The sequence below is a fragment of the Corapipo altera genome, unplaced genomic scaffold (assembly GCF_003945725.1).
Source record: "Corapipo altera isolate COAL_440 unplaced genomic scaffold, ASM394572v1 23b, whole genome shotgun sequence".
In the NCBI taxonomy this organism is placed as follows: domain Eukaryota; kingdom Metazoa; phylum Chordata; class Aves; order Passeriformes; family Pipridae; genus Corapipo; species Corapipo altera.
In genome coordinates this window covers 9,062,498-9,082,011 of record NW_020884885.1, presented here as the reverse complement: position 1 = coordinate 9,082,011, position 19,514 = coordinate 9,062,498, and the positions used below count along the sequence as shown (strand labels likewise).

At 43.9% G+C, this 19,514-nt stretch overlaps 1 long non-coding RNA gene across 3 annotated transcripts in view; it reads right to left on the bottom strand.

Annotated features, from left to right (window-relative positions):
• Positions 1-12,151: 12,151 nt before the first annotated feature.
• The window catches only part of LOC113946544, an 8,056-nt gene continuing 693 nt past the window's right edge, over positions 12,152-19,514 (bottom strand). The window contains exons 2-5 of one of the 3 annotated variants that reach the window (XR_003527465.1): positions 18,252-18,390; positions 18,051-18,152; positions 17,722-17,836; positions 12,152-13,462 (exon numbers count right to left, since the gene is read on the bottom strand). This is a non-coding gene — a long non-coding RNA (uncharacterized LOC113946544). Of the gene's footprint in view, positions 13,463-17,155; positions 17,552-17,721; positions 17,837-17,957; positions 18,153-18,251; positions 18,391-19,514 lie in introns of those variants that run through there. The other 2 variants (XR_003527464.1, XR_003527463.1) reach the window with 2 other exon arrangements.

Below are 19,514 nucleotides of genomic sequence, written 5' to 3'. Positions count from 1 at the left end.
CTCAGTCCATCCGCCAAACTGTTTGCATCCTCTCCCAGCTAGATGATGTCTGCAGATTTTATGAGTACTCTTTATTCCCTCGTCACAGGTTGTTAATGAAAATACTGCATGAAATGGATTCCACACAGATGTTGGAAGGGCCTAGTTTGAAAATTCCTCTAAGTCTGGCAGAGAACAATTGATAACTGGGTTTTAAAGCTATTTTTTTTAATCAGCCATGTGCCTACTTTAGGATAATTTCATGTAAACTGTATTTTCTTTGTTTGCTTAGGAAAATGTCGGGTGGAATGGTGTCAAAACCTTGTAAGAATCAAGATGAATGACAACTGTTACTCCCTCCTTACCTGCAAAGAAGGGTGTATAGAGCCCACACTGAGAAAGGTATTTTTCTACAGGTTTGGACTGTTTTATCAGTTTCCAGTCTTCAGTTTAATCAGTGCAATTTTGTGTGTAGCCAAAGCCCAAGTAACTGTCTCCACTATCCCCATGATTAAAGCTCATTCAAAATTCCAGCAAGCTTCAATAAAACATTTTCCTCCCTTGGTACAACAATATATAGTCAAAGATCAGGGATTTTTTTTATAATTCCAAATTCAGTGAGGGAGAAGTTGGCACTAATACACATGTAGCAGTGAAAAACGCCTTTGCAAACCCACAGAGATGTAGGTAGATTCTTGAAGACATTTCCTACTTTGTAAAATCCACATTCAAGAAAGCAAGCTGATGTGTGCTAATAGTTGTGTATCCCATCAGTCTAATGATTTTCATTTATGTACTGTTCTGTGCTGCTATGAAGTTCCTGATGCAATCAGTATCATTGCAAGAAAGTAAAGCTGTTCTTACAGATGAGTTACAAATACTCATTAGCCATCAGATGTTACTTTAGACAAGCATTTGCTATATCTTCATTATATTATGCACTTCTCATGCTGTTTATTGGTCACCTCTGTGCTTAATGGCTTCCATCACCCCCGTATGTAAGCAACTTGATCCCACGTACATTTATGTTAAATTGTGGCCCACCTCTCAGAGACCAGAGATCCTTTTTTTTAAGGGAAACTAGTACTTTATCTGAAGGAATGAATGGTTATGACTGTAATATTGGAAGTGACTAAACCACTATTGTAAATGGGATAAAAGGAAATGGCGTGTATTTTGAGAACAAATAGTAATCATTGACACAGTAATTTGCATCCCTGGATGTTCTAATAACGACTAAGTATCACTTCCCCTTGTTTGCATAAGGAATAGGAGGCAGCAAAATCCAGTGATTTGGCTAGTACACCACCAACAAGCCACTGGAAAAGAGAAGATCTGGACGTAGATAATTTTTCTTGCACCTTGTTTGCCTGTTTTCTGCTACATGTTTGAAATACTGCATTACAACAAGTGTGAACCCTCCCAGTGCTAAAAATTCTGTAAGGGCTTCTCTAGTTCATGCCAGAAATAGCCAACAAGAGTTGGTGAAGACTGTGGTGGGTTTGAGAGGAATGGGGCACAGTGTGTTGTCTTCAGAAGAGCTGATTTGGATGGGTGACTTGGAATTCCTGAGAATTTATATGTATTAAGTGCCAGCAGCTTCAATCTGTGCTGTCTTGCTGATGGAGATAACAGATTTTTGCTGCCAAAGGAAACTTTCTGCTCTTCAGAAACTGACTGTAAAGGACCAAAGTATATTCAGTGACCCTTCTGCTTCACAACCAAGTTATGTGGATTTAAATGGGGGTACTCACTATCGGTAGATCTTAAGGGTGTATTTATACAGTGAGCAGCTCTGCACAAACATTTCTAGACAGGCAGTCCCCAAGAAGTCAGAACCACTGCATCAGAGGCATGGAGTGTGTGCAAGCTGAAAAGCAAATATGTTTGATGTCTTAATTTTTAGAAGACAATTAAGCATCTGAGGTATGATTTGCTTTGTACTGAATAAAGGGAGTGCAAAATACCATCAGTAGGACTGGTGATAGCATTCTAAATTGTCTTTGCATTTCACACTGGCTGCGTACCACAGGACAAGGGTAAACAGCAGTTAATACAACCTTTACTTAGCTTCTCCTGACAAATATTAAGGGTGAGGCAGTCTCACACTGACATATAGCCAGATATAGGCAAGACAAACCTAGAAAAGGTAATGACTCTTTATCATAACTATTTATTTTCATGTGGTTATGGGTCCAAAGAGAAGAGCAAATTGGGTAGTTCCTACAGACTTCACAGACCAAGAATACGATAATCTTTATCAAGGGTCTGGCTAGCACTTCTCTCCAGCTCACATAGCTAAACCTGGGGATTAGACTTTACTGAATACGAGGTAAGAGTTATTGGGAATGTGTAGGGTTCAGTTACAAGAAGCAAAGGGCAGAAGAGCAGAACATCTAGCTGCTCAATAGTTCTCAGACCAAAGAGAAGGAGCAGAGCTGGTGAGGGCCAGGCTTTCCTGCCGGAGTGGCCACTCTGTCACATATGTGGGCAAGCATTTTCACAGAAAGGAAGGTTGGAAGGGACCACTGGAGCTGATCTAGTCCAGCCTCCCTGCTCAAGCACTTTACTTACCCAAGAGCACTTTACTCAGGATTATGTCCAGATAGCTTTTGCATATCTCCAGGAAAGGAGACTCCCCAGCCTCTCTGGGGAACCTGTTACAGTGCTCAGTCACCCACACAGTAAAGAAGTTGTTCCTCATGTTCAGGTGGAACTTCCTGTGTTTCAGTCTCTGCCCATTGCCTCTTTTCCTGTTGCTCAGCACCAGCAAGAGTGGCCTGGCTCCATCCTCTGACACCCTCCCTTCAGACACTTATAGATATTGATGAGGTGCCCTCTCAGTTGTCTCTTCTCAAGGCTGAACAGGCCAAACTCTCTCCGCCTGTCCTTGTAAGAGAAATGCTCCAGTCCTTAATCATCTTTGTTAACCCTCTACTGGACCCACTCCTGGAGCTCCATGTCTCCCTTGTACTGAGGAGCCCAGGACCGGACACAGTACTCAAGATGTGGCCTCACCAGGGCTGAGCAGAGGGGCAGGATCACTCCCTTGAGTTGCTGGCAATGCTCTCCCTAATGCCCCTCCCAGATACGATTGGCCTTCTTGGCCACAAGGGCACACTGCTGGCTCATAGACAGCTTGTTGTCCACCAGGACCCCCATGCCCTTCTCCGCAGAGCTGTTTTCCAGCAGGTCAGGCCATGCCATCTTTCCAGCAGATCATCTTCATATGTTTCAGTTTTGGTGGAAACAAAAAACCCAAAAAACCCCAATCAGTTATTTACCCCCAGACTGACACCCACCTGACAGTTTTGCAGGGGTACTGTACCCTCCTCCGGCTCTTTGCCTTTGACTTACAGCAAAAGTGCTCCTGGGATTGTGAACAACCCTGTTATGCTGTGTGATTGGCACCCTTTGGGCACCACTGCAATAAAGATGAAGGAATATTTGTTTACATTTGAATAGGAGATCGGAAACTCACAGATTCTGACTCATTGCCACAGCACCAGATAACTAGGAACACCCTTATCTTTTCTACTGCATTTTCCAGCTGGTTTTTTTTTGGTTGTAGTTTTAGTTTCTTTCTCACCCCCTACCATGTCTGAGTGTTTTTGTAACTCTTAGTTCTTTTCTCTGGTTTTGCCTCCCTGGTCTAATTTCTCTTCTTTTACACTCTTCCTACTCCCTTCAATTCCTCTTCAGCTTTCCCTGTGGCTTGTTCTCAATTTCTCATTGTAAGTCCTTTTCAGGTTTGTTCCTCTCACAGGTTATCCCAAGCTGGTCTTTCTACAAGTAGAGGGAGAGGCAGAGATGTTTGCCTGGAGAGGGGCACTAGCAGGAAGAGAAATCTAGGGGCCAGGAAAGTTGCAACTGAGTAAGGAAGAGGACAGAGGGAGAGGAAGGCAGGAAGGGACACTCACTGGGATACAGGCAGCAACAAAGAGAGGAAAGAAAAATGTCAGGAAAGGATGGGGAGAAAAAGATGGCAAGCTAGGGAAGTGCATACACAAGAGCAAGGGGAATTAAAAGGATGTGAGAAAGAATATGCATTAGGAGCCAGGAGAGAAGGCAGATTTCATGGAGAGCAGTAATTAAAGGTAGAAGTATTCTTGCACTTAGGGCTGAAGGGAAAGAGAGGGGAAAAAGAAGGAATGAAAGAAAAAAGAAATTAAAATCTTAGAATAGGCGTGTCCATGAGAAAGAAAATGAAAGTACCTAGAAAACAAAAGACAACTTTATTTACCCAAGTAATCTTAAATCAGAGCATGGAAAAAGGTGAAGATTACACAGTCTCTCTTGGAAAAAGACAGAAATATGAGAGGAAAGGAGAAGAGCCTCAGACTATTTCAGAATTCCTTACTAAAACAGCTCTAAACTGAATGTTAATAAAAATAGTAAAACAGCAATACAAATACACACTTTCTGAAGCATTGAAACATTTTCAAGCACACTGTCACCTTTCCTGATCCCAGCCCTTACTGCCGTTACTTCCTTGACATACTGTAGAACCTGTCCCTACACAAAGGACATGATGTAAAGCCACACACTTGTTACTTAAACAGTAGTAGGGAGGCAAAAAGATCTCTCCATGTGTAAACCCCATTACCCTCCCCATTACTTAACATAATCTGCCTCAGGCAGCAAGTCAAATCTTCCACATATTCACTGCAATAAGGGATAGGGAGTGAGGAACTCATCTTTTCAGACAGATTTCACAGTCTGGTTTTCTCTCTTTGTTCTCACTTTCTCCCTGGTTGTTTGTTTTTCTTTTATCCTTCCCTGTAATGTTTTTCAGCCCTATTTCACTTTCTGCCTGCTATACTCAAACAACTTACTCGGTTTGGGATTGTATTTTCCTCATCCACCCTATACCTTTTTGGAGTCCTTTTGTTGCCCACGCCTCCTCTCCACCTTTCTCTCTCTCTCTCTCTCTCCAGGTGCTCACCTCTGGAAGCTATCTCCTACCTTCATCTGCCAACACACATGCCTTGCACATGTCACCAAGACTGGCACTCTCCCTGATGATCTCATGCAACTTCCCCAGGTGCCTTCAGTATTTTATTCCTTCTCATCAAAGGGAAGTATCTAAAACATTACAGTTCCCCCTTGAATACTGGTAGAAAGGACTACCCCCTCTGCCATGTATATGGTCATCACATGTCCATTCTCTATTCACATTCAATGATTGATCTCATGTTTCCAGTCCCCTCCGTTTCATATTCAAACATCCCTAGTATATTTTGATCTTCTGTTCTATCTGAATTAGGAAAAGTGAAGGTTCATTTTTTTCTTTTTATCCTGTTATGGCTGTCAGGCCTTCCCCCATCCTGGGGTGCTCTGCCATGCTTTTGAACTGCAACAAATGATAAGGCTGGAAGATCATAGAATCATCACAGAATCATAGAATTGCTAAGGTTGGAAAAGACCTTTAAGATTGTGAAGTTCAACCATCAACCTAGCACCACAACTATGTTCACCATTAAATCATGCCCTGAAGTGTCATATCTACAAGCTCTTTGAACACTTCCAGGGATGGTGACTTCACCACTTCCCTGGGCAGTCTGTTCCAATGATTTACAACCCTTTCCATGAAATTTTTTTCCTAATATCTAATTTAGACCTCCCCTGGTGCAACTTAAGGCTGTTATCTGTCATCCTGTCACTTGTTACTGGGAGAAGGGGCCAATCTCCACCTCACTATACCCTCCTTTCAGGTAGTTGCAGAGAGCAATAAGATCTCTCTTGAGCCTCCTTTTCCCCAGGCTAAACAACCCCAGCTCCCTCAGCCGCTCCTCACAGGACATAGGTCCTCCAGACCCTTCCCCAGATTTGTTGTCCTTCTCTGGACTCATTCCAGCACCTCAGTGTCTTTCTTCTAGTGAGGGACCCAAATCAGAACGTAGTATGAAGCTTTTGGAAGAAGAAGCCTGGCAGGAATGCCAGTGCCTCACCAGGACATTTTCTTAGCCTCACTGTAGCTTGCAAGCCTCCACCCTGCTCTGCAGCACGGGGACCAACCACCCTCTTGGCTTTGACCATGGAGGTGCTTGCCATACCCAAGAGTGCTGTGTTTCCCACCCATCAGCTAAGCACCACCACTAGGCCTGGGTGTAGATACGTGAAGCCCATATAACTTTGGAGTTGGATGTTTTCCTACGCTCCTCCCATCAACTGCATAAAGGTTGCCAGAAGTAGTTTGGACCAGGGGTTTCGCAGGGGATGAAGGCATAATGGATCTTCCCAAATGAAGAAGACAGAGACACAGTGGAGATGGTGCTCAGTACCACATGTGTCTTCCAGCTAAGTTGTGGGAATACACTTCCAGATCCAGATACCCAGAGACCTCCAAGATCTGCCCTTCTGACACTCACCATACCCAAGTATCCTGGCAGCACCATGGAGATGCCCCTGGGCAACCTCTCTTCCACAAACTGGGGTTCTCTGGTCCCTTCTATATCACCCAGTCCTGTACTCCAAAACCTGATCTTCCTTAAACTAATTCCCCATCCAGATGGTTGTATCCTTAACCTCAATACTAGCATATTGAGGCAAATGGACTCAGATCTGGAGACCTCCCCAAATGTTGAGTGCCCTCCTTCTATGTGCCCCTCACAGAATCAATGCTCTGCAGTGAATCTGAAACATCCTGTCAATGCTAAACTGAGATGTCCCACATCTCAGGGGCACACAGTGCCCACATAAGGGGCACTTCTGAACTGTGGCAGTCTGAGGTGTATTTCTTGAGGCATTGTCCATATCCCTGCAAATGAGTAACCTCAGCTGTTACTCCCAAACCAAGCATGTCAGTCCCTTTGTAACTGAGGTGACCAGTCCCCATCTTAAAATGCTAAGGAATCTTAGTCCTCTAAATTACTCTGGACCACTCCAGATGCAGGTGTATCCCCCAGGTACCACTCTGCCCCATCCCACACACTGTTGAGTTATCCCAGATCCCCACAGATGAAAGTGTCACAGGGATCTTCCTCACCCCACACCACTTGGAGTGATTCTCCTTTGAAGTGATTCAACCAGAGATGCTCCCAGCTAAAGTCAATAGAAAGGAGCTTCCTGCATGCACTAAGCTGTGGCAATGTGGAAAGAAGCAGTCAGCAGTTGTGGAGGACTCCTTAGTACTGTATTCAGTTTCTTCTTCCAGGTGAAGATAAGGCCCATATCTGAATAATCCTAAAGCTGCATGCTCTGTGCTGGGCACAGGCATAACCACCCTGCAGATGTTAATCTCAGGGTTTGGGGTGGCAGTAGAAGAAAGACAGGTGTCTTCACTCACTGCGTGCAGTTTCAGACTGAGCTAAGGGCTTGAGTTTGTTAATGCTGGTGCTGTATATTGTGTTTCCAGGGGCAGAAATAGTCAGTCTTTTCCTTGACTGTGCCAAACAATGAGTACAGTGCCAAAAAATCTGTGATTCTTATCTGAATCAGATGTTGATACTGTGGCAAGCATTGTTCATCTAGGACAATCCCACCTTGCAGTGGAGAATCCCCCCTTCCCACCACAAGCTTCTATGTCTGTATCATTTCAAAGCACATCTATGGGGCAGCTGTATTTTGAGGCAGAGGATGCAAAATGACACTATTGTTTATCTATCTAATCACAACATTTTAGCCTCACCACTGAAACAAAGAAGGAACCTCTAAATATTTCAGAGGCACAGCAGAGGAGCAGGACAGACTGGCCTCAGAGGCAGATTCCCCATCAAGCAGTTCACTCCACCAAACTAAAGGGAGAGACACAATGAACTGACAAGCCAAAAATCAGAAAAAAAAATCTCTGCTGCTTCTGCAGCTGCCTGATGGTGAAAAGGAGCCATCTTGATGACAGAAGGAGATAATCCACTGACAGCCGGTATGCTAGTCAAGATAAATAAACACAAGCTATTTGATCCCCTCTAAGGACTCTACAGTAGAAGGGGTCTAACTTCCTATCCCTTAGCACTTCACAAATAGCAGAAAAACATTTGTTTCTAGGGAATAATTAATTTCTTTCAGTTCTGGTTGAAAGTAGAATTGCTGAAGGGTGGTGTGGGCTGGAAATGGTCTTAAGTATTTTGACATTTTTCTTGAATATCTCTCTAAATCTATAGAGGAGGCATTTCTTCTCCATGAGGGCATGTAGAATTTGAGGTCTCTCATTTTAGCCATCAAGATTAATATCCAGTCTTCTCACCTCTGCCAGGAGGCATTCCCAAAAGAATTTTAAACTTTTGAGTGAATTCCACAGAAGTATCCATTCATATAATTACTCTCTGGCCCTGTAAGTTCAGTTTTGCTCATAACTGAAGCCCTAGAAAGCAGTGAGCATTCCATGCACATGGGGGAAGACATGGTTCATTTGAAACTAGAGAGTTAAAAATACCTTTTGCCAAGTCTTGGTATTATATTTAGTAGTGCAGTTGTTGCCATGGTCTAGGGATAAAGAAGGGCAGGTTTTGAAGGTAATACAGATACTATGAAATCGACTAATATTGCTGGAAAACACAAACAAGCTTTTAGGCACATAAGCCTTTCTTTCTTTTTCAAACTGGAGGCTTCAAATTTCATATAGATATTTGTAAATAGAACCTAGTTGTTATAACATGCGTTGCTTCCTCTCTGAAATGCTGTCACATAGGCCATTTCACCTCTCCACCTTTGGATGTCCCCTCAGGAATGAGAGATCTGCTGCTTATCTAAGTTTACATGGTTCATGGAGAAGGGTTTGGAAAGAGGAGTGACTTTTCAGTGCCTGCCAGTAACATCCAAGGTGGAAGCAAACCAGCCCAGCTCCCAGTGGCCATCCCTTTTCTCTTGTGCGCCTCAACAGGATCAGTGATACTTCATATACATTCACCAACCTATTTACAGACAGATGTCCTCGTGCCTGAAAATAAAACCTCAAGACTGTGATGCTTTCTGAACTCTTCCCTCTCCTCTTCCTCTTCCTCCTCCTCTTTTTCCTCCTCTTCCTCTATGTAGCAGTGGCCCCTAGTGGAAGCTGCAGTGTGGGTTGGCCCTGGTTTCCATGTCTCCAGGGAAGAGGCTAGCTGGTACAGCTGCAAACCCACCACAGGGGCCCAGCAGAGCCACACGAGGCCCTGGCACACCAGGCAGTCTCCAGGCTGGCTCCTGCCTGGCATGGGCTGCACGCAAACAGTACTTCAAGCGGTGCTGATCAAGGATCCCGTTTTGCTTCAGTAGGGACATGCAGTCCATTTCCTCCACAGCTTTCAAACAGCCCCCTTATGTGATTCCTGTTTGAACAGTATGTTTTTATTAAAAGATAAACTGCCTCTCATTCCCAAAAATGTGATATGAATGACAATGTAAGGCCTGTTTTCATTCTCAGAAGAAAAAAATCCCAACCCACAGTACAAGAAGTTTTACTTTATTCAAGTGAAGAGCAAAGTCTGTATAATATTGGCATACATGAATAGAGAAGCCTCTTCCACTGATTTTGTTCTCCTCCACCAAAATATTACTGCTTCCTTTATTCCTGAACTCATAAAAGTGACAATACTGAAAGAGACCAAAGGTGCATCCTCTATAGAAGGCTTTCTCTCATAATGTCCCAACTTGAGTATTTAAGGAGGACCGTAAGAAATGGGATGTATCCAGAAGGATCTTCCCCCTTATGAGCCTCTGGCAATCAGTGGTAAAAGTGCTTGCTGAGTCAGATGTTGCATCCTTCAGTAGATTTGTTTCATGCTTTTCTGAACACATTTATACTTTCAGGATCCATGAAATCTTGCACCAATGAGTTCCAAATGTGATTATGCATTGAACAAAAAAGTATTGCTTTTCGTTTGTTTAAAAAATTGTCTAATTGTTTCACTCAGTGCCACTTACTCTTACAACTTGAGGAATGGTGAATGATCGCTCCCTATTTTCCTTCTCCATGCTGCTCTCCCTCTAGCAGGCCTCTTATGTTCCCTCTCAGTTTTATCTTATTTTATCTGAAAAGTCTTAGTTCCTGTGTTGGTTTTTTTTCTCAAGGTGAAAGTTATTCCCTATTCCTTCTGTTGCCTTACTAATTCTGTCTTTTTTGAAACAACATCCTTTGGCTTGCTCTGAGGGGGTGGGCACATAATGACTTCATAAATAGGCAGAATACAAATTTTCATTGACATTTATAGACTTCGGATAACTTCCAGCTCCTTATTTAACTACCTGGCTGATGGCAAGCACGAGTAGATGCTTTCAGAAGCCCCATGGAGAGTAAGATGACCTAGAACTTTGCAATGTTTTCAAACTATCCTAGACTTTTATTCAAATTCAATATGGTGTTTCCAAGTCTGCTGAGAAAGAATCTAGTCAAATTATGTCATGTCATGACATGACAATCATGGTACAATCATATGTCATGATTATTCTGGAAATTACTGAAGAATATCTGAAGGACAATGCAGTCATTGGTCACAGTCAGCATGGGTTCATGACGGGAAAGTCCTGCTTGTCAGACTTAGCTTCCTTTTATAATACATTAACCCACCTAGTTGATCAAGGGAAGACAGTTGATGTAATCTTTCTGAATTTCAGTAAAGCTTTCGATACTGTCTCTCACAGGATCCTTCTGGACAAAGTGTCCAGCCCACACCTGGATAAACAATGGGTGAGCAAGTGGCTCACAGGTTGAGCACAGAGGGTGATAGTGAATGGGGTAACATCAGACTGGTGACCTGTCACTAGTGGGGTTCCACAGGGCTCCATCTTAGGCCCTGTGCTCTTCAACATCTTCAGAAACAACTTGGATGCGGGACTGGAAGGAATACTGAGCTAGTTTGCCAATGACACTAAATAGGGAGGAGGAGTTGACTTCCTCAGAGGCAGGGAGACCCTGCAGAGAGACGTCAAAAATCAGAGGACTGGGCAATCACCAACCATATGAAGTTTAACAAGGGCAAGTGCTGGATTTTGTGCCTGGGACAGGGCAACCCTGGATGTATGTACAGACTCCGAAGAGTGGTGCCATGGAAAGGGACCTTGGGGTCCCAGTTGATGGTAAGTTGAATACGAGTCAGCAATGCCCTGGCAGCCAGGAGGGCCAACCATGTCCTGGGGGGCATCAGGCAAAGCATCAGCAGCCAGTCAAGGGAGGTGATTGTCTTGCTCTGCTCTGCACTGGTGCAGCCTCACCTTGAATATTGTGAATAATTTGGGGCACTACAATATAAGAAAGATATTAAACTGTTAGAAAGCATCCAAATAAGAGCAACAAAGATGGTGAAGGGCCTTGAGAGGAAGCCACATGAGGAGCAGCTGAGATCCCTTGCCTTGTTCATCCTGGAGAAGACTGAGGGGAGACCTCATTGCAGTCTGCAGCTTCCTCACAGGGGTAATGGAGGGACAGACACTGATTTCTCTCTGGTGACCAGTGACAAGACCCAAGGGAATGGCCTGAAGTTGTTTCAGGGGAGGTCTAGGTTGAATATTAAGCAAAGGTTTTTCACCAAGAGGGTGGTTGGGCACTGGAACAGGCTTCCCAGGGAAGTGGTCACAGCACCAGGCCTGTCAGAGTTCAAGAAGTGTTTGGACAACACATTCAGGCACATGGTGTGACTCTTGGGGCTGTTCTGTGCAGGATCAGGAGTTGGACTCAGTGATCTTTATGGGCCAGTTCCAACTCAGGATATTCTCTGATTCTATTATTTCCATCTGAATGTCTAATAGGAGTTTTGAAAGCAACAGTGTTTTCGTTCTGTCCCTCCTTATGAGAGAAAAATACATTTATACTTACATGTACTGTTCGTATAGGGAAGCAATGCCAATGAGATTTGTGAATATATTGACATTATCTAACTGTCTTTTAGCTGAAAAGCATGATGTTGGTGTATTTTACCGTTATTAATCAATTTTGAACACAAAGAACACACAAACAGGTTTAATTGCCTAATTCCCTAACTCTTGAGTGATATATTTTGCAACTTGCCTATCACTCAAACAACAGAAGAATTGAGTGGAAGATATTAAAATCAATTATAAATAAAATATCCGTGAGGACCTCTCTCTCCAAACATGTGTCTCTGAATTTATGATGTGGTAGCTGTATTGTAAGACATGACTAAATAAAAAGGGCAATGTCTCGCTGTGCAGACGTCTTCCCTGTCCATCAGGTTTATTGACTCTTTTTTTGATCTTTATTTTTCCCCTTCTCACTCAGTTCAAAACTCAGCCACATTAAACTCTGGATTATCCCAGAAAGCAGCAAGATAAGATAACACAGCCAAAGCAGAAACCCAGAAATAGCCAGACCCATCAGGGAAGCTTGGAGAAGAAGGTGTCACGCCATCAGGAAGGACTGGTGACTCCAGAGGCTGTGAAGCGCAGGGGGCCACAGCTCTTGAGAAGATGCAAGACTGTGTGGCGTGGTGGTGTGTGAGCGAGCCCATGCTAGTTCAGCATCAGTCATCTCAGGGGGATCTTTACCCACAATACATTTAATCCCAGAGATGACTAACGCTACTTATTGCTGGGCCGTGAAAACTCACTCTGCACATTTGCACTAGCATTGACCTTTCTGTCCACTGAGTCATTTTTAACTCTTATTCTTGCATGCAAAGCCAGGCAGAGCTCTGCTCCTAGGTTTCCCCTTCCTCATCCCTCCATAACACTTATTTCACAGCTCTTCTTCCCTCCCTTGTCCTTGTGCCTATGCTGAGCTACTTTTCAGCACAGTAAAGTCAAGACAACATGTAATAAATACACAGGATTCCAGTAGTTTAATACTTCCCAAAACTTACTACTTCTTTACTGTGTTCAAACATTGATACTCTTCTTGCTACATTACTCTATAGGACAAAATGATGCTCAGCTGGTAGTCCCAAACTGGCAGCTCAAATATATGTCTAGTTAAATACTTAGAGAACTGAATTGCTTCTTAGATGCTCCATCCACTCAAACTACAGGCTTTTTAATGTATCTAGCGATATAGAAGGGTTTAGGGGACAAATTTACAGAAATATTTTTGAAAACCACAATCAGTATTTATATTTGAAGTACTTAACATCTTGCAATTATCATCATCCTGTAGTTTTCTTTAGGCTCCTTGCCTCTCTTCTCTGTTTATCATGTCCCTCCTTAAGGTGCCAAAATGACCACTAACATCTGAAAAGACTAAACAGACATGACACCCCTTCTACTGGTGTTTAATTTTTTACAGAAATGCACTTTTTTTTTTTATGCTGTTTGTCAGAATGTCTGATTTCTATGCATGTGGGAGGCCTACCTGTTGTGATATCTATATGTCTGCATTACAACCTGGTAGTTGCTGTCATGGTCTGTGGCTCATGCCTTTGGTTTACCACTCTGCCTTTCTATTTGCTTATCAGGCTAGTGACACACTGATATGCTCCATTACAAAAGTTGCAAATTCCTTTCAGCGGGTCCTTGAAAACATACTCAGTGGTTTCATTTCCATTCATAGCTTTCCAGTTCTATTACATTTTTCCTCTCCAAGTTCTTCAAAGATAGGAGAATTCTTCTGAAGGATCTGGAAAAGGGTATTTTGATGGAGACTAATCACTAGTAGTCCAATAATCTCCGGCTGAAAAATTTAGCAGGGTGACCAACATTACAACAAATCAGCCTGAATTAGGGGGCATTCTGTTGTTTAACAAAAAGGACAACGAGTCAAAAAGAGTTTACCTGATAACGGAACTGCAATTGCTCCTAGGATACTTCATACTGCTGGCTTAAAAATGAGAAACTGTTGCCTGGACCATTTGCATCTTGGCACACAATCTCTAGTTCATTGTGATTCTAAACAGTGTACAGGATCCATAAGCATGCTTAGTCAGCCTGGCCAGCCACCTGAGAGCCATGAGCAATGTCCCCTTTATGACTGCTCACTTCTACTTAAAGAGAAAAGATAAAAAAGGCAAGGAAACCCATTCCTCTTGACTCCCAGACACAGGATTGCTGCTCAGATCTTCCTTCAATATGGAAGCAGCCAGACCACCAGCCTCTCTGAAAGCAGATGCACCTTCCAGAAGCAGAAAGCAATGGCTTATGAAGGGTAAAATACCTTCTGGCCTCCTGTAATTTCAGATCTGATACAGAAGTAGTGGTTGAAATATCCAGCATTTTCCTAAAGGTCAGATTAGATAAAGAGATTACAACCTTTCTGACTTTACATACTGAAACCTTAACAAGACTGAAAGCCTAAGAGGGAAACCAAGGAAGAAGAGCTTTGGGAGCTGTTGGCAAGTGGTGGGTCCTCACAGGTGCCCTCCACTCTCTGGGTGCAGCAGGCCAGGCTCTGAGCTACAGTTCTCTACTTTCTGTATGAAATAATGGATATCTCAGGTAACCAAAACAGTAATGATCAGGGGAAGAGATGGCAGGATGGAGTTATCCTTTCAAGGCCAACCTCAGAAGAGCTTGCATCCCCAGTGAAATCCCACTACAGACATAACACTATGCTGTGCTGACAGGCCTTCCCTGGCTCAGCTGCCGGGGGTAGCCTGGAGAACATGAATTTTGCAAAAGGAACAGGGCAGCCTGAATGTTGAATTACTTTTCCTGGAATATAGGTCCCAGCCAATGCACTCCTTACGACCGTTTTTAGCTCATCCTATCTGCCTCCCAGGCAGAACATCAGAAAAGTGAGATTTGTGGCTGCACTGCTGCTGCCTGGACCGACTGACAGGTGATGAGTAAGCAAGTCGTTTTGGGATGAAACGGGGTAAGCAGGGGTCTGCTTTATTGGCTGCTGTAAGCAATAGCTCCCGTGTAAGGCAATAATCCATGGTTGAAGTCAGAGGTGGTTGTGTTAAGCAATGCAATTTCCACTTAGGCTGATATCCTTAATGGTCAATGCCTCATGTGAGCCATGTTTTCAGGCTCTAGCCCCAACTGGTGGTCTAAACAGTCTGCTTAATTTTCCTTATCATCTGGAAGTGAGTGATGCCCTATCCTTCCCTGACCCTGAGAAGGGGAAGATATTTGCTTGTAGAAGGAGCTCCTTGCCTGGATCCTGCTGGAGAGATAACCCTGTGTTCAAACACTGATGAGAAAAATAGAGATTGCCGACTGTTTTCTTAGGCTGGGGTACGTCTTGCCTGAAATGGTCTTATGGCTTTTTCTTTTAAGCACGGCTGCACAGGCTATCTCCTCTCTTACTTGCAGCCATCTAGTATTCCTGCCAAAAGCACAGTGAAAAACAGCAATAGGCAAGTAACTAACTCTTAGCTTAGTTTTTAAGGTAGTTTTGTTGCTGAAAACCAGGGGAAGAGAAAATGCTATGTGGCTACTCTACTGTCAACCTAATCTGTGACCTGTATGTTAGGAGCCAGAGCATTTGCTGCTAATTCCTTTTAACAAGAGCTGCTACAAGACTGTTTCTGCATGTTAACTAATGTCTTCTCAGACTTTGTCCCAAGTATTCTCAACAAACAGCACTGCAAGATGGGATGGCTACAGCAAAGCTAGCACGTTATGATGTAACTTGTTATTTTGAACACTTAGTACAATAATTGTTAGCAATGACTATTACTCTTGAGGTGCCCCTGCATTAATACTTTACATGTACTCTGCTTCTTTCTCTGAAATTCTTCAAAACTGGTGAAATAACATTCAATGAGAAATACCATTTAGCAGCTCCTTACAAGTTCTCATCAAATCCTGTCGATTTTTCTGAGTTTTACACTAACTTTGAAATTACTTTGGATTAGCCTTGTACTTCTAAGTGCTCTTAGGAAACAAACTTGGCAAAGAGGACTGGACGAGCATCCAGGATGATGTGATCAAGCAGAAAGTGCAAAATCTGGACAAACCAAACTATGACTTTTGATGAGCAGTATCACATTTGGAGGCAGAAGTGCATTGGTCAACTTTGTGCACAAAGACTCAACAAGCAAAGAAGGGAATTTTTTTGCTAGGTTTCTAGCAAGATTTCTTTTCACTGCAAGGAAATCATGCTAGATATCTCTGTACGAAGCCAACGAACAAATCCAGCCAGTTTATTCAAGCATTTGGCTGTGCATTTGATGGTATCATTCCTTTCCATTTCGTACATGAAACCACTTCTAATGCTACAAGAAGGTGAATGCTTCACATACACCTGTAGTGGCCCTTTTTGCTGACGTGGAAGTGAAGTTAAGTAGCACAAAGGCAGGAACCATTTCTCTTCAGCATTGCAAGTCTGAACAAAGGAGTAGTGTATGTGCACTGCTTTTAAAGGAAAAACTTTCAGCATGTCTGTGATAATCAGGTGGTTTAAACTGCTGAGTTCAGTTTGGTTGACGAGAAGTCCAACATGACCCAGCAATGTGCAGGGTCACATCCTGAGCTGCATCAAAACACTGTGGCCAGCAGGTTGAGTGAGGTGATTCTCCCTCTCTACTCTGCTCTCCGGAGACCTTATGAGAAACTGGGGTGCTTTGTCCAATTCTGTGGTCCCCACCCAGTATAAGAATGACACGGACCTGCTGGAGCAAGACCAGAGGAGGGCCACGAAGATGATCAGAGGGCTTGAGCATTTCCCATGTGAATATGGGCTGAGAGAATTGGGGCTGTTCAACCTCTGAGGAGACCTTATAGCAGTTCTCCAGTACCTAAAAGGGATCTACAAGAAAGCTGGAGAGGGACTTCTGACAAGGCATCTAGTGATAGGACAAGGGGGAATGGCTTTAATCTGAAAGACAGTAGATTTCAATTAAATGTTACCAAGAGATTCTTCACTGTGAGGGTGGTGAGGCACTGAAACAGGTTGCCCAAAGAGGCTGTGGATGCTCCATCCCTGGAAGTGTTCAAGGCCAGGTTGAATGGTGTTCTGAGCAACCTGGTCTTGCAGAATGTGTACCTGCCCTTGGTAGGGGTGTTGGAACTAGACAACCTTTAAGGTCCCTTTCAACCCAAAGCATTCTATGATTCTGTGCAAATGATCTGAGCCACTCTACCTGGCTGTGACCCAAAGATTACTGTGGGCAGTGTATGAGTACCCATTAGGGTTTGACTTCTAAGACAAACCATGAAAAATTTCTGTGTGCATCTACAGTAACAGCTAATGATTATTTTTCCTTTGAACTTTGTCCAAAGTTCATCTCCAAAACAAACTTTAGGCTGTGTGTATTGACTTCTCAGCAGAATAAACATGCCAAATCTCTAAAAACACTTAAATCACTCATTCTGGCTTCATTTAACTTGCTTGTTAACCAGAAAGAGAAAAAACCAGTGAAATACATTGGCTTTACTCAGTTATTTATTTCTCTGGTGCGTCTATCAAAAAAATCTGAAGGAAAAAAGCAACTCTGGTCTTATAGTTTTCAGAGTAAGCCGACTCCCCTTCTTGCTTCAAACTCTAACTGAAGGTAAAATCAAAATCCAGGCTGCCTTCACTGTAACACTCAGCCTCTACAGCTTGAAGGGCTGGTAGTAAAAGTTTACATGGAGGGGGGAAAATCAGAGTTTTGGGGCTGGGATTTTCAGAGTGTTTAAAAATTGGTTATGGACTCAAGACTGGAGGGGTGAGGAGGGAGGTGGCTGGATGGTGCTCCAGCCCCAGGAGAAATCACAGTAAACTACAAGCAGATCTGACAGTAATACACCTTGTCCCAGGATTACTTGAGCTGTTCAAAAGCTGTATAAGTAAAGTAGAAAGAAGTATAAAAAGCAAATATATATTCATTAGAAACTGTGTAATATCTTAATTATACTAACCATACATTTCTTGACAGTGTTGGACACATGAAAAATCTACTGCAGTGGCTGCTAGATTTTTGGTAGTCCTGTCCACGTGCCCTTCCTTACCTGTTATTCCATGAACTGTGTACCTATTGGTAACTGTTTCACAAGCACTCTGATATATTCTGTGTTTTTCTTTTTTTAGTTCTTCATCAGCCCTGCTGTTCAGTATCATACCCGGCTTGAAAAAAAAAAAAAAGAGAAAGAAAAAAAAAGACGGTGTAGGAGAGATTGTCTCAAAAAGCCAAACAAAGTGACATTAAAAAAAGAGGCATTTTTGGATTACTCTATTTGCTTTGTACCTTTTCCTTTTTGTTCCTTTAAGGTTTGTGTCTCTAAGGTCACATCCACAAGCCCACAGGCTAGAAACTTCATTTAAAAACAAACAAACCAACCTGAATTTCTTGCATAATTGTATGAGTCCAGGAGCTACAGCTTTAAGAAGGGCACTAAATGTTGTAAAGTTCACAATTAAATCACAGAGAATTGGCAACCACCTGATGGAAAAGAACGGGGAAAATAACAGTAACTAAATAAACAATGGCCTAATATTTTTTTACAGTTGAGAGGAAACCTTGCTGTAAACGCTCACTCACATTGAGCCCACTAGAATCCTCCAGATGATAAAACTGTGTGTTACTGCCCAATTACAAGTCCCCGAGTTACTCATCATGACTGCTTTATGGATTTAGTTTCACAATAAAATAATGAGTTCATCGTGACTTCCTGAAGCATCTGCAGAGATAATGCAAACACTTACTTTTATTCACAACTTGTGAGCATTCTGAAGAAATAAAGTGATGAGAGAGGCTATTTAAAAAAAATGGAGTTCGCATTGCATCAAACCCGGTCTTTTTGTGAGAGCTCACGCAAAGTCCGCGGCGTCCAGAATATGTCCCACTGCTTTAGCAATGGTGGCTCCGAGATAAAGGCCGGGTTTTTTAAGTATTTCTGAGACTTCGGAGACTTTCAGAAGGCGGAGACGCACAGGAGCATGCCTGTAACTTAAGCCAGTGTATTGCAGATAAGGACCGACCCCGCACAGGTCAGCTGCTCGCGTTCGGGCAGCCCCCCGCAGCTCACCGTGCCCAAGCTGGCAGCGGGGGGGACGGTGGTCCCCGAGCCGCCGGCACAGGCGGGCCCGGCACCGCCCCTGGGGGCGAGGAGCCCCCAGGTCCCGTTTATTTGATTTTCACGCCAACGGGCACCGCAGAAACCTTTTAATCCATGGCGTGCAACTTCCTTGCTTTGAACCTGCTTATGAAAGTTTCTGACTGGCCATGGTTTTTGGTTTTGGTTCTCTTGTTTTGGTGTGTGTTTTTTTTTTTTTTCTTTGGGGAGGGGAATTAGAAAAGGAACGAGAGATAAAAAAAACCAAAAAAACAAAAAAAAAAAAACCCAGGGAAACTGATGCGGCGCCGCTCGCACGAAAGCAAATGGCAGCATCGCCCGGCACTGGAGTAGTAAGTTAATAAATAAATAAGCCAACCCCGCTGCGCGAACGGCGAGGCGGGGGAGGGAACACCCTCCTTCCCTGCCCGGCCGCGCGGCGAGCGGGTGCGCTATTCCTGCGAATAACATGGCAGGGCCGGCGGTGCGGGGAGGGGAGGGGAGGAGGGCGGCTCTTGGCCCGGACGGCCGGGCCGTGGCGCATCCGCGGCTCATCCAGGGGGATGATCATCCAGGGGGATGAGGCCGCCGCTCTCGCGCTCCTCCCGCCGCCGCTTCCTGCGCGCGCCCCCCGCCCCCCCCGCGGCCCTGTTGCATCAACTTCCTGTGCGGAGCCCCTCGCGGCGGGGCCCCACGCGCCACCGCTCCCCCCGCCCGCTTCCTGCGCGCGACGCCGCGCGCGCGCGCGT